Below are 13,733 nucleotides of genomic sequence, written 5' to 3'. Positions count from 1 at the left end.
GCCTTTGCCACCTTGAGCTGGACAGTGAATTCCAGCAGGCGATGATCGCTGTCGCCCAGGTGATTGAGCACCCGCAGCCCCCTCACCAGGTCATCACCCGTGGCCAGCACTAAGTCCAACAAGGCGTCTCCCCTGGTGGGGCTGTGCATCCATTCTTAAAAAAAAATTCTGGAAGCCTTTATTTTATTTTCTTTATTTTCTTTATTTTTCTTTATTTTCTTTTTCATTAGATACACACTGCAAAGTTCAGGAAAGCTGCTACATGGGTGTAAATTGTCTCTTGTGCCAGACCTGAGATCCCATTCCCAAGTCCACTGAAACTTTATTATTACTATTGTCATTTACATTGCTTTAGAGTCATTCATTATTATAATGTATAAAATCATGAAGGTTGTGGACAAAGTGAATAGGGAACTGTTATTCACCAAGTCCCAGAATACTAACACTAGAGGACATGCACCAAAATTAGTAGGGGACAGATTGAAAACGAACAAAAGGAAAGACTTCTTTTATGCAGACTGCAGTTAACTTGTGGGACTCATTGCCCCAGGAGGTTGTAGAGGCAGAGAGGCTAGCCATATTCCGAAAGGGATTTGATAAATTTATGGACAATAGAACTATTGATTGCTATTCAACAGAGCAGTCAGAGATATAGCTGCTGACATCACTCAACCCCTAATGCTAAGTGCTAGGGTGGTAATGAACAGGGGTTAGATCATAAAAAATGAGGGGTGGAAGGGACCTGAGGAGGTCATTTAGTCCAAAGCAAGGCTGTCCCCAACTATACCATCCCACGTAAGACTTTGTCTAGCTGGAACAATTTTAAAATCATTCTAAATAATACACCCTGATCTTATGATCTCCCTCTAAAGAATCAACTTTTGCCATTGTCAGAGACAGGGTTCTGGGCTAGATGGACCATTGCTCTGACTCCGTATGGCACTTACGTTCTTACGTAATATTTATACTATAGCAATATAAAAGTCAGTCAAGTCAGAATCAGAGCCTGCTTATGACAAGGTGCTCTTCAAACACATGTGGATAGGACCTGGTAAACAGTAGATTTGATAGTACTTGCCAATACTAGTGGTCAACGAATGTCATTACTTGATCTGGCTGCCTGCCTAAGAACAACAAATGTAACAACTGTTACATAGCCAGCCACAGACTTGGGTGAGATTGAACTTTGAAGGTGGACAGTGGTCGTTGCCTGACCACAGTCAGAGTAAGGCAGCACCTGGTGATCCTCTGCAGGAGGCATGAGACCTCCAAGCATACCCGTTCTGAACAAAGCATGCATCCCCTAGCTGAGCTTTATTCTTGGGGAAAAAACTACAAAAAGCCTGTTTCTCAGTTCATAAGAGCACCGCTGTTCCATATGACTGCCGAAGCTCGTTCCCAGAGGAGGCTCCTGGAAATTCTGCTTCCATTCTGCTCGTTGCTTTTATTGGAAAACATTAAAAGGCTGAAGGGCAAATTTTCAACTGGAACTCAAGTAGTGTGTATGCAAATTAAGCATTCACATGTACTCTGCAGGCACCAACATTGATGCCTGAGATTTAAAAATTCAAACGCGGGCATGTATTCCCCCAGAATAGGCTTTGTCAGAACCAATTGGCCTGCAAAGCTATTAGACATTGTATCATGTGCATGCAAGGTGCTTTAGATGGGAAGTATGTGCCAAAGGCGTACTGTGCACCTGCACCTGGTGAAAAGACCCATTGCCTCCGAAAGCAGTCTGAAGAGTGATCATGACCTTGAAGGACAGTTAAAGTCAGAAATATTTTGAGGCAGAAATTGGATGATCTGTTTGTTGCTTTCTGGAATTCAAGTCTGATTGCATGCTCACTAGCAGTTTCCCCTTCTGTCTTCATTGTAGGGACAGCAACTGTCAAAGGGTAATACGTACTTCACAGGGGTGTTATGAAGATTAATTACTTAAAGTTTGGGAAGCGTTTATACCTTGAAAAGCTGAATGTAAGTGCTAAGTATTTATATGGCCATCTACACCATCTCTATACCACTCCCTAAAGAAGAGACCCTAATCTGTGTCCAAATGCTGAAGGTGATACCTTCTATTTATGAACAGCATATAGAATTGTATTTAATTCTTTAAGTTAAAGCAGCTAAGAAAAAGGCCTCAGAGATAATCCCATCTTATGTTTTTGACTTTCAATTTTGCTGAGGGGTTCTCAGGAAACTGCCGACGCCAGCAAAGAAGAAAACAGGAGAAGCTGCTCAGTGAGATTAAAATGGAAAATATGAGAAAGAAATTGCTCTAACTGAAGAGAAGGGTTTCAGTAAAGTTTATGATGTGAAGATGATTTTAAACATTTATAGCTCTGCTTTTTCCACAACCTTGATACACTTCAAATTCCAAACTGTCCACTTTATGTCTCATGGGCCCAATCCAAAACTCAGTAAAGCCAATGAGAGACTTTCCATTCATTTCAACGTGATTTGGATCAGGCTCAATATTGCCTGAAGTAAGGAGGGAATACTTCTGATAGATCAAAGAGAAATAACAGTGCATTAAATCTAAAAGTTAAATTATACTTCACTGTAAGGTAGTCAGGGTAGAAGAAGACAGATCTATTCCAGGTCATTATGCCATAAACTATTTTTTCAAGTACATCTTAACAGAAATCACTAGACTAGTAATTGCTTCTTGATGTTATTCACTATTTCAGAACTTCATGTTAAAGTTAATATTTGAGACATTCATGTTCAGGAAAGAGCCAAAAGATAGTAGGAAAAAAGCACTGATATTCAGAGCTCAAAAAATGGATTATGTTTTAATAAAAATAAAATAGATACATGAATGGGTCTCTCTGAAGTTCACATTTGTTTAGTGGGTAAAAGATTCTTGGGGAAGGTGTTGGCCAGAACCAGCTGCCCTAGGGATGCAGTATAGACAAGCAGATAGACCATGGCCTGGGTATCAAGACTCCTGGGTTTCATTCTTAGCAACACAGACTTGGAGAAAGCCACTGTTCATCCCCAAAGCTTTTTTGGTTTAGGTTGGAAAGTTTAAGTGCTTCTTATTACACGTTTCCAAATGCCTAGACAACAGGAGTCCCAATCTCATGTGGCTTCCCTAAGGGCTACTGTTATGGAAACAATCTATGCTGATTATTATAAGTTGTTAACATTACATAGAAGTGGAGAAGTTCCTAATATACAAAAAAACCAAACCAAACCAAACCAAACCAAAAAACCCTCCCATCCTGTTGAATAATTTGCTTATGTTAACCTGACTACAGACATGTGTCTGAGGACTGCAAAGAGATTTTGTTAAATGAAGTTTTCAGTTGTTACTTCACTATTATGAACTACATATCCTTGCTTGAATATTATACTATAATATAGTATATTACTGAATATTATACTAATATTATAATGTTAATAGAAAGCACCCCTATCAAAGGACAGTGGCCTAATCCTTCAGTCCCAGCGTATGCAGAGCTAATAATGTCCTTCTCTACTGGGGATGCCTCTTCTGTGGCATCTCTCTTCTCTTCAGGGAGGCCCTGAGTTGCAAGCTGGTGACTGCAAGGTGGTCAGTTTAAATATGCCTGTCAGCAGGTAATTTTAAGTGTCAAGTTATGGCTGTCACAAGGTTAATATCACCAGCTCCAGTGGTGCAATGGGTTAGCACATGGTACTTATAGCCTAGCATGATGAAGTGATGCCAAGGTTGTGAGTTCAAGCCTCACCTGGAGCATTGGATTAAGTGGTACCATGGCTTAAATGGTCAAAGCACCTGTCTAGTAAACAGGAGAGTCTGGGTTCAAATCCCAGTGGTACCTTGAAGGTAAGTTTTAGTTGAGCGCTGGTTATCTCAGTTGGATAGAGAATGGTGCTAATAATGGCAAGGGTGTGGGTTTAATCTTTGAATGGGCCACCATGCATATTGCCCCCCTGCTCCCTTTCTGGTCCTCCTGTCTGGCTCAGTGGTTTCCATGCTGGGAGCAGTATGAGTCTGGCTTTGAACTTAGTGACTCCCCTGAGCAGTGGGTCGTTGGTGGCCTAAGGAAAACTTTAATCTGGGTATCAAAAGCAAACAAGGAAAGTTCACTGACAACACCAAGCTATGGGGGAGTGTGGTCATGCTTGAAGACAGTCTGGCAATACAGGCAGACCTGGACAGGCTCTTGGACCTCAACCAGATGCTGTTTAATCTGGAGAAATGTAAAGTGCTCCTTCTGGGGAGAAATAATCCACAACATACTTACAGGCTCGGCAGTGCTATGCTTGGTAGCACCACATCTGAACGAGACCCAGATGTCGTGATGGACAACAAAATGAAGTGAGCCACCAATGTGATGCAATACATATATTGGAGGTGAGTGCTCAAAATTTTTTTACTGATAGGGGTGAACGATCAAAAAACCTTGGAGACCACTGGTCTAATCAACAGCAGAGCCAGGGTTCAAATACCAGTGGTATCTTGAGGACTAGCTTTTCCAGCTCAAGTGGTACAATGGATTAGCATGTGGTACTTATAAAGTAGGACTGGGGAAGTAAAGCCAAGGTAATGAATTTAATCCTCACTTTGAGACCTGGACTTTGAGGTGCTGTTATTCAGTTGGTTAAAGCACCTGACCCTTGAACAAGAGATCTTGGGTACAAATTCCAGTGGTACATGGGAGACTAATTTTACCCATTCCAGTGGTGCAATAGTTCAGCACATGCTCCTTATAAAATAGTACTGGGGAAATAAAGCAAAGGTCAAGAGTTCAGACCTCACTCTAGCCTTTGGCCTAAGTGGTACCATGGCTTAGCTGGTTAAAGTGCCTGTCTAGTAAACAGGAGATCCTGGGTTCAAATCCCAGTGGTACCTAGACCAAGTGTTTTATCAGTTCCAGTGGTACCATGGCTTGGCATGTGGTACTTATATCATAGTACTGGGGAAGTGAAGCAAAGGTCAAAAGTTCAATCCTCACCAGGCAAATTGCCCTAAGTGGTCCCTTATCTTAGCAGGTGAAAGTGCCCGCCTACTAAACAGGTGAGCCTGAGTTCAAATCCCAGGGGCATATTGAACTAATTTTTCAAGCTCCAGGGGTGGTATGGGTTAGCACATGGTACTTATAATATAGTACTGGGGAAGTAGAACCAAGGTCATGATTTGAAGCCTCATTGGAGCTTTGTACTAAGTGGGGCTTTGGCTTAGTTTGATAAAGTGCTTTTCTAGTAAAGTCATTCAAATGACAGTGGTACTTTAAAGGCTAGTTTTACCAGCTCCAGTTGTGCAATGGGATTGCACATGGTACTTATAATGTAGTACAGAGGAAGGAAAGCCCATGTCATGAGTTGAAACCTCATCCTGAGCTTTGGTGCCAGGGTGCCCTGGTTTAACTGTTTATATCGCCTGTCTAGTCAACAAGAGAGCCTGAGCTCAAATCCTAGTGATACCGTGAAAATGACTTGTACCAGATCCAGTGGTGCAATGGGTTAGCATGTGCTACTTATACCATAGTGCTGGGGAAGTAAAGCAAAGATTGTGAGTTCAAGCATCATCTAGCACTTTGCATTGACAGGTGCAGTGGCTTAGATGGTTAGAGTCTTTGCCTCATGAGCAGAAGACCCTTGGTTCTTCTACCAGCTACAGTTGTGCAATAGGGAGGTATGCATTACTATAATGTAGTGCTGAGAAAGTAAAGCCCAGGTCATGAGCAGAAACCTCACCTGGAGCTCTGGACTAAGAGTTGTCATGTGTTATCTGCTTCAAGTGATTGCTTAATCAACAGCAGAGCCTAGTTTCAAATACCAGTGGTATCTCAAGTACTAACTTCTCCAGCTCAAATGGTGCAATGGAGTAGTATGTGGTACTTATAAAGTAGGACTAGGGAGGTACATCCAAGGTAATGACTGGGGAAGGTAAATCCTTACTTGTAAACCAGGGCTTTGAGGTGCTATTATTTAGTTGGTTAAAGGACCTGACCCATGAACAAGAGCTCTTGGGTACAAATTCCAGTGGTACATGAGAAATGAATTTTACGAGTTGCAGTGGTGAAATGTTTTAGCACATGCTCTTTATAAAATAGTACTGGGGAAATAAAGCAAAGGTCAAGGGTTCAAACCTCACACAGGCCTTTGGTCTAATCTGTGCCATGGCTTAACTGGTTAAACTGCCTGCCTAGTAAACAGGAGGTCCTGGGTTCAAATGTTGTACCAGTTCCATGGGTTGGCATGTGGTACTTAAATCATCATGCTGGAGAAATGAAGCAAAGGTCAAGAGTTTAATCCTTGCCAGTCAAGTTGCCCTAAGTGGTCCCTTGTCTTAGCTGGTGAATGTACATGCCTACTAAACAGGGGAGCCTGAGTTCAAATCTCAGTATGTTCTCCTTGTAAAATAGTACTGGGGGAATAAAGCAAAGGTCAAGAGTTCAAACCTCCCTCTGGCCCTTGGTCTAAGCGGTGCCATGGCTTAGCTGGTTAAAATGCCTGCCTAGTAGTCAGGAGATCCTGGATTCGCAATCCCAGTGTTACCTTAAAAGCTTGTTTTACCAGTTCCCATGGTGCAATGGGTTAGTACGTGATACTTATGAAGTTGTATTGGGAAGTAAAGCCAAGGTCATGATTTCAAGCCTCACCTGGAGCTTTGGACTAAGTGGTGCTATGGCTCAGCTGTATATATTGCCTGCCTAGTAACCAGAACTCAGATCCTAGTTGTACTTTGTAAGCAGCTTATAGCAGTTCCAGTAGTGCAATGGCTTAGCCCATGGTACTTATAACGTAGTCCTGGGGAAATAAAGCAAAGACCCAGGCATCATCTGGAGCTTTGGACTGCAAAGTGCTGTGGCTTAGCAAGTGGTACTTATGGTGTAGTACAGGGGAAGTAAAGCCCAGGTACTGAGTTGAAACCATCTGCATAGTAGCCCCTTGTGGGGTACCATGGCTTAGCTGGTTAAAGTGCCTGCCTCATGACTTGTTGGTCCTGGGTTCCACTCCCAGTGGTACCTACAAAGCCAGTTTTACCTGCTCCAGTTGTGCAGTGGGTCAGCCCATACTCCTTATAAAACAGTACCAGGGAAATGAAGCAAAGGTCAAGAATTCAAACCTCACCTAGTCTTTAGCATGCTGTGGCTTAACTGTATACAGTGCCTGCCTAAGAAACAGGAGGTCCTGGGTTCAGAGGCCCGTGGTCCCTTAAAAGCTAATTTTTAGCTTTGGGTTAGTATGCAATACTTATGAAGCATTACTGGGAAGTAAAGCAAAGGTCAAGAGTTCAAACCTCTCAAAGCAGCTTCTTCTCAGTGGTGCCATGGCTTAGTTGGTTAAAGTACTTTCCTTGTAAGCAGGAGGCCCTGGGTTAAAATCCCAGTGGTACCTTTAAAACTGATTTTCCCAGTGCCAGTTGTGCAATGGGGTAGCATGTGGTACTTATAAAGTAGCACTGGGGAAGTAAAGCAAAGGTTATGATTTCAAGCCTCACCTGCAGCATTTAAAGCACCTGTGTAGTAAACAGAATAGCCTCGGTTCAAATCCCAGTGGTATCTTGAGGACTATTTCTATCAGCTCCAGAGGTGGAATGCGGTAACTTAATGTACTTATAATGTAGTACAGGGGAAGGAAAGCCCAGGTCATGAGTTGAGACTTCACCCTGAGCATTGGCCTAAGAGGTGCCCTGGCTTAGCTGTCTATATAGCCTTTCTAGTAAACAGGAGAGCCTGAGCTCAAATCCTAGTGGTACCTTGAAAGTGACTTACACCTGTTGCAGTGGTGCAATGGGTTAGCACGTGGTACTTATACTGTAGCACTGGGCAAGTAAAGCAAAGGTCAAGAAATCAAACCTCATCAGGCATCTTGCCATAAGTGGTCTAGGCAGTGCCATGCCTTATCTGGTTAAAATGCCTGCTTAGTAAACAGGAGATCCTAGGTGGAAATCCCAGTAGTACTTTGAAAACTAGCTTTACCAGCTCCAGTTGTGCAATGGGGAAGCACGTGGTTCTTATAAAGTAGTACCGGGAAGTAAACCAAGGTGATGATTTCAAGCCTCACCTGGAGCTTTGGACTAAGTGATGCCAGGGCTCAGCTGCATATATTGCCTATCTAGTAAATAGGACTCAAATCTTAGATGTACCTAGTAAGCAGTTTATAGCAGCTCTGGTAGTGCAATGGATTACCTTGTGGTACTTATAATGTAGTCTTGGGGAAGTAAAGCAAAGGCCTAGGGTTCAAGCATCATCTGGAGCTTGGACTGAGAAGTGCTGTGGATAAGCAAGTGGAACTTATGATGTAGTACAGGGAAAGTAAAGCCCACATATTGAGTTGAAACCTCATATACAGCAACTGCTGCTGTGGTGGCCTGGCTTAGCTGGTTCAAGTGCCTGCCTTGTAAACAGGGTATCCTAGGTTCAAATCCCTGTACTACCTAAAAAGCTAACTCTACCAGCTCTAGTCGTGCAATGGATAGTGTGTTGTATTTATAAAATAGTACTTATGAAGTGAAGTTGCATCTGGAGCTCTGAACTAATTGGTGCTCTGAATCAGCAGTTTATGTCACCTGTCAAGTAAACAGGAGAGCCTGGCCTCAAATCCTAGTGGTACCTTGAAGGCTAATTTTACCAGCTCCACTTGTGCAATAGGGTAGCATGTGGTACTTATAAGGTAGTACTGGGGAAGTAGAGCCAAGGTCATGATTTGAAGCCTCTCCTTTAGCTTTTGACTAAATGGTGCCAGGGCTTACTTGGTTAAAATGCTTCTTTATTAAAGAGGAGAGCCTGGGGTCAAATCCCAGTGGTACCTTGAGGGCTAATTCTACCAGGTCCAGTAGCCCAATGGGTTGGCATGTGATGCTTATAAACTACTATTGGGAAATAAAGCAAAGTCCAAGAGCTTAAGTCTCACCAGGCATTTTGTATTAAGTGATGCCATGGGTAAGCTGGTTAAAGGTCCTTTTGTGTAAGCAGGAGATCCTCGGTTCAAATCCCAGTAGTACCAGAATGGCTCTTTTTACCACTTCCAGTGGTGCAATGGGTTAGCCTGTGGTACTTATAAGGTGGTACTGGGAAGTAAAGCAAAGGTATAGAGTTCAAGTCTAGAGAATGCTTGCCTTGTAAACAGGAGGTCCTATGTTCATAATCCCAGTGGTACCTTAAAAAGCTAGTTTTACCAGCTCCAGTTGTGCAATGGGGTAGCATGTGGTACTTATAAAGTAGTACTGGGGAAGTAAAGCCAAGGTTATGATTTCAAGCCTCACCTGGAGCATTCAAAGAGCCTCCATAGTAATCAGAATAGCCTTGGTTCAAATCTCAGTGATAGCTTGAGAACTATTTCTACCTGCTCCAGTGGTGGAATTGGGTACCTTTTGGTACTTATAATATCATAGGAAGGAAAGCCCAGGTCATGAGTTGAAACCTCACCCTGAGCTTTGAACTAAGAGGTGCCCTGGCTTAACTATTTATATAGCCTGTCTAGTTAACAGGATATCCTGAGCTCAAATCCCAGTGGTACCTTATGGCTAATTTTACCAGCTCCAAGTGTGCAATCAAGTGACATGTTTTACTTATGAAGTAAAGCCAAGGTCATGATCTGAAGCCTCATCCGGAGCTTTGGACTAAGTGGTACCATGGCTCAGCTGTTTTTATTGCATCTCTAGTAAACAGGACAGCCTGGGCTCAAATCCTAGTGGTACCATGCAAGCATCTTAGAGCAGCTGTGATGGTGCAATGGCTTTGCGTGTGATACTTATAATGTAGTGCTGGTGAAGTAAAGCAAAGATCTAGAGTTCAAGGCTTCTGTTGCCAGGTTCTCTGTACCATGCCATGGCTTAGTTGGTTAATATACTGATCTAATAAACATGAGATCTACAGTTCAAATCCATGTAGAACCTAAAGGGGCAGATTTTACTAGCTCCAGTTGTGCAATGGGGAAGCGCGTGGTACATATAACATAGCGCTAGGGAAGTAAAGCCTAGGTCAGGAGTTGAAACCTTACCTGGAGCTCTGGAATAAGAGCTGCCACGTGTTATCTGCTTGAAGTTATTGTCAAATCCAGTGGTCTCCAAAGTGGAGTGTGGGAAGAAAATATTAGAACTTCTATTGATATTGATATTTATATAAATATACATATATTGGGGGTGCGTGCTCAAAATTTTTTTACTGATAGGGGTGAACGATCAAAAAAGCTTGGAGACCACTGGTCTAATCAACAGCAGAGCCAGGGTTCAAATACCAGTGGTATCTTGAGGACTAACTTTTCCAGCTCAAGTGGTGCAATGGATTAGCATGTGGTACTTATAAAGTAGGACTGGGGAAGTAAAGCCAAGGTAATGAGTTTAATCCTCACTTTGAGACCTGGACTTTGAGGTGCTGTTATTCAGTTGGTTAAAGCACCTGACCCTTGAACAAGAGATCTTGGGTTCAAATTCCAGTGGTACATGGGAGACTAATTTTACCCATTCCAGCGGTGCAATAGTTCAGCACATGCTCCTTATAAAATAGTACTGGGGAAATAAAGCAAAGGTCAAGAGTTCACTCTGGCCCTTGGCCTAAGTGGTACCATGGCTTAGCTGGTTAAAGTGCCTGCCTAGTAAACAGGAGATCCTGGGTTCAAATCCCAGTGGTACCTGGACCGAGTGTTTTATCAGTTCCAGTGGTGCCATGGGTTGGCATGTGATACTTATATCATAGTACTGGGGAAGTGAAGCAAAGGTCAAGAGTTCAATCCTCACCAGGCAAATTGCCCTAAGTGGTCCCTTATCTTAGCAGGTGAAAGTACCCGCCTGCTAAGTAGGTGAGCCTGAGTTCAAATTCCAGGGGCATATCAAGAACTAATTTTTCAAGCTCCAGGGGTGGTATGAGTTAGCACATGGTACTTATAATGTACTATACTGGGGAAGTAGAACCAAGGTCATGATTTGAAGCCTCATCTGGAGCTTTGGACTAAGTGGTGCCATGGTTTAGCTGCTTATATCACCTGACTAACAGGTGAGCCTGAGCTCAAATCCTGCTTAACCACTACTTGTGCCAGCTCTGGTGGTGTAATGGGTTAGCAATTAGTGCTTTTAAAAAGTACTGGGGAAATGAAGCAAACATTCAAGCCCCACTTGGCAAATTGACTGAGCTGTGCCATGGCTTAGCTTGTTAATATGCCTATCTAGTAAACTGGAGGGCCTGGTCTCAAATCCTAGCTGTACCTTGAAATTGCCTTATACCATTTCTGGTGTCCTGGGTTATCATGTGGTACTTATAACTTAGTGCTGGGGAAGTAAAGCCCAGGTTACAAGTTAAAGCATCATCATGCCCTTTGGGCTATGAGGTGCTGTGGGTTAGTTGCTTAAAATGCTTATTTCATTGGTAAGATGTCCTGAGTTCAAATCCCAGTGATCCTTGGGAGGTAAGCTTTACCAGTTCCAGAGGTGCTGTGGGTTAGCACATATGAAGTAGTGTTGTGAAATAAAGCAAAGGTCAAGCATTCAAGCCACACCAAGCAATTTGCACTAAGTGGTGCCATGGCTTAGCTGGTTAAAGTTCCTTTCTGGTAAACAGGAGATCCTGGGCTCAAATCCCAGAGGTATCTTGAAGACTAATTTTACCAGCTCCAGTTGTGAAACAGGGTAGCATATGGTACTTTTAAAGTAGTACTGGGGAAGTAAAGCCTAGGCCCAGAATTCAAGCCTTGCCTGGTGCTTTAGATTAAGTGGTACCATGGCTTAGCTGGCTGAAGTGCCTGCCTTGTAGACAGGGGGTCCTGGCTTCAAATCCCCATGGTAATTTAAACTACTGCTTTTACCAATTCTAGTTGTGCAATGGGGTATAAGTACAAGGTACTTATAACACAGTACTGGGAAGGAAAGCCAAGGTCATAACTTCAAGAGTCACCTGCAGCACTGAACTAAGAGACTTCATTCAGTGGTGGGCAAAATGTGGCTTATGGGCCACGTGCGGCCCACCAGGCCATTGTATCTGGCCCATGGGGCCCCTGAAAATTATTAGTTATCTGCCCAGGCTGCTTGTCATGCGGCCCTCGATGGCTTGCAAAAATTCAGTAAGCAGCCCTCCGCCCAAAATAATTGCCTGCCTCTTGCTTAGTTGATTAAAGTGCCTGTCTAGTAAATGGAATTGTCTGGTTTGAAATCCAAGTGGTACCTCAGGGACTACCTTTCTAAGGGAGTACACCAGGGGTTCAGTGATCAACTGTTCACCAGGGTACCCTAGGGGAAAAGCAGGAGTAATGGCCACAAAATCCTGGAAGGTCGATTCAGGCTGAATATTAGGAAAAACTTCTTCACAATCCTGGTGTCCAGACTGAGGAATAAGCTTCCTCCAGAGGTGGTGCAATCACCTTCCCTGGTAATCTTCAAGAGGGAAGATTACCTTGCTGGGGACACTTGACGCCCAGTTCTCTTTCCTGCTTTGTGCAGGGTCCTGTACCCAATGATCTTCCAAGGTCTTACAATCTATGACTCTACTTTCACCACCTACAGTTCCATGTGCATGATTTATAAAATGCTTTCAGATCCCTTGGGATTAAAACAATTTATATGCATCTGTGTCAGAAATATTGCCTGATTAGTTAAAGTGGCACACTGCTGAAAGCTAAATTGAGACAGTGTAAATGAAGTGTATTTGTTATCCCCTTTTATATGTTCTCCTGTTTCATGCAGTTCATGCCCAAACAGACAGGGAAGAGTTATGCTTCATATGAAAATGCTCAATAGCATGTGATAAGCTGAATATTAAGAAAATCAAATACTTTTTTATTAACTATATCCCTATGTTGTTTTTTTAAGGGCACTGAAACTGAACCAGGCATTTTAAAATATAAAATACATTAAGCTACTTTAAGGTAATAGTGTAGCATGAATCACACCATAAGTATATAAGTAGGAGTATAAAAGCCTTCTTATCTTTGGTTGCCATGCCAATGACGTCTCGCCATCAGATGACGTAGTTTGTTTTGTTTTATAAGCAGGAGTGAATCCTCCATCAGCAAATCAGTGCTGTGAGAATTCAGTGAGCAAACAGCATTGTGTGTCAAATAGGCTGAAATAATGTTGTCTGAAACGGCCCAGAGCTCCCTAAAAAGTGCTATAGAAAGCTTCCTAACTTGGACAAGGTTCAAAGTCAGCAAACCAGTTCCTGAAGATAAAGTAGCTCAGAAAAACAAAGATATTTTCAACATTGTCATGACTCCTGATCGCATTCCTAAATTTTTCATCCCTTCTCTGGACATAGAGCACATTTGCTTTCAATTGGAACCAGCAGAAGATACTGAGGATTGTTCCCAGGACAGAAGAACCCCTGCTGAAGTAGCCCAGAAACCCAGACAGTCAAGAAGCAAATCTGAATCTAACATCAAGAAAGAAACTCTGTACAGAAGAGAGCAACTGTTCATAAGACAAACTCTGTATTCTGCAGACAGCAGTGTTTTCTCTGAGGACTTGGAGAAAGCTTCAAACCACTCCGATCCTGCAACCAGAGCAGCTCTGTCTTTGCCCCACCTCTCCAAAATCACCACTCCTTATGGGTTTCTCATGTTAGGGGAGAGTCCCAACATCAGAAGAAAAGAATCTCTCTTCTTTGAGCGTGACTCCGCAGAGCTTAGAATTCTCTTGTCCCAAAGGAAGACAACCGCATGTCTTTCAAGAAGCCCTTCCAGCCCTTTGAGTGATCTGCAAGTCACTCAGCGGTCAGTAGGCGGCATGAAGTCTTCAGCTACTTTAAAAAAGAGCAGATCTTTATCATGGGAACCAGTTTGCAAGAGTCACCCTCCTCCTCCTCTTC

General features: G+C 42.9%; 5 non-coding genes across 5 annotated transcripts; all 5 read left to right on the top strand.

Moving 5' to 3' along the window:
• The first annotated feature begins 3,632 nt into the window (after window positions 1–3,632).
• On the top strand, window positions 3,633–3,724 carry TRNAI-UAU. Its single transcript is given in 2 exon segments — window positions 3,633–3,670; window positions 3,689–3,724. It is a non-coding gene; the product is annotated as a tRNA-Ile (tRNA).
• Window positions 3,725–3,735: 11 nt separating this feature from the next.
• On the top strand, window positions 3,736–3,809 carry TRNAT-AGU. Its single transcript has one exon. It is a non-coding gene; the product is annotated as a tRNA-Thr (tRNA).
• Window positions 3,810–4,769: 960 nt separating this feature from the next.
• Window positions 4,770–4,843, top strand: TRNAT-AGU. Its single transcript has one exon. It is a non-coding gene; the product is annotated as a tRNA-Thr (tRNA).
• A 2,418-nt stretch (window positions 4,844–7,261) lies between these two features.
• Window positions 7,262–7,335, top strand: TRNAT-UGU. The gene has a single exon. It is a non-coding gene; the product is annotated as a tRNA-Thr (tRNA).
• Window positions 7,336–10,501: 3,166 nt separating this feature from the next.
• TRNAT-AGU lies at window positions 10,502–10,575 on the top strand. Its single transcript has one exon. It is a non-coding gene; the product is annotated as a tRNA-Thr (tRNA).
• The last annotated feature ends 3,158 nt before the right edge of the window (window positions 10,576–13,733 follow it).

This window comes from Crocodylus porosus, unplaced genomic scaffold, assembly GCF_001723895.1.
Source record: "Crocodylus porosus isolate Cpor-Errol unplaced genomic scaffold, CroPor_comp1, whole genome shotgun sequence".
NCBI classification, from domain to species: domain Eukaryota; kingdom Metazoa; phylum Chordata; order Crocodylia; family Crocodylidae; genus Crocodylus; species Crocodylus porosus.
The sequence above is the reverse complement of the archived record's forward strand: the minus strand, read 5'-3'. Positions and strand labels throughout refer to the sequence as shown.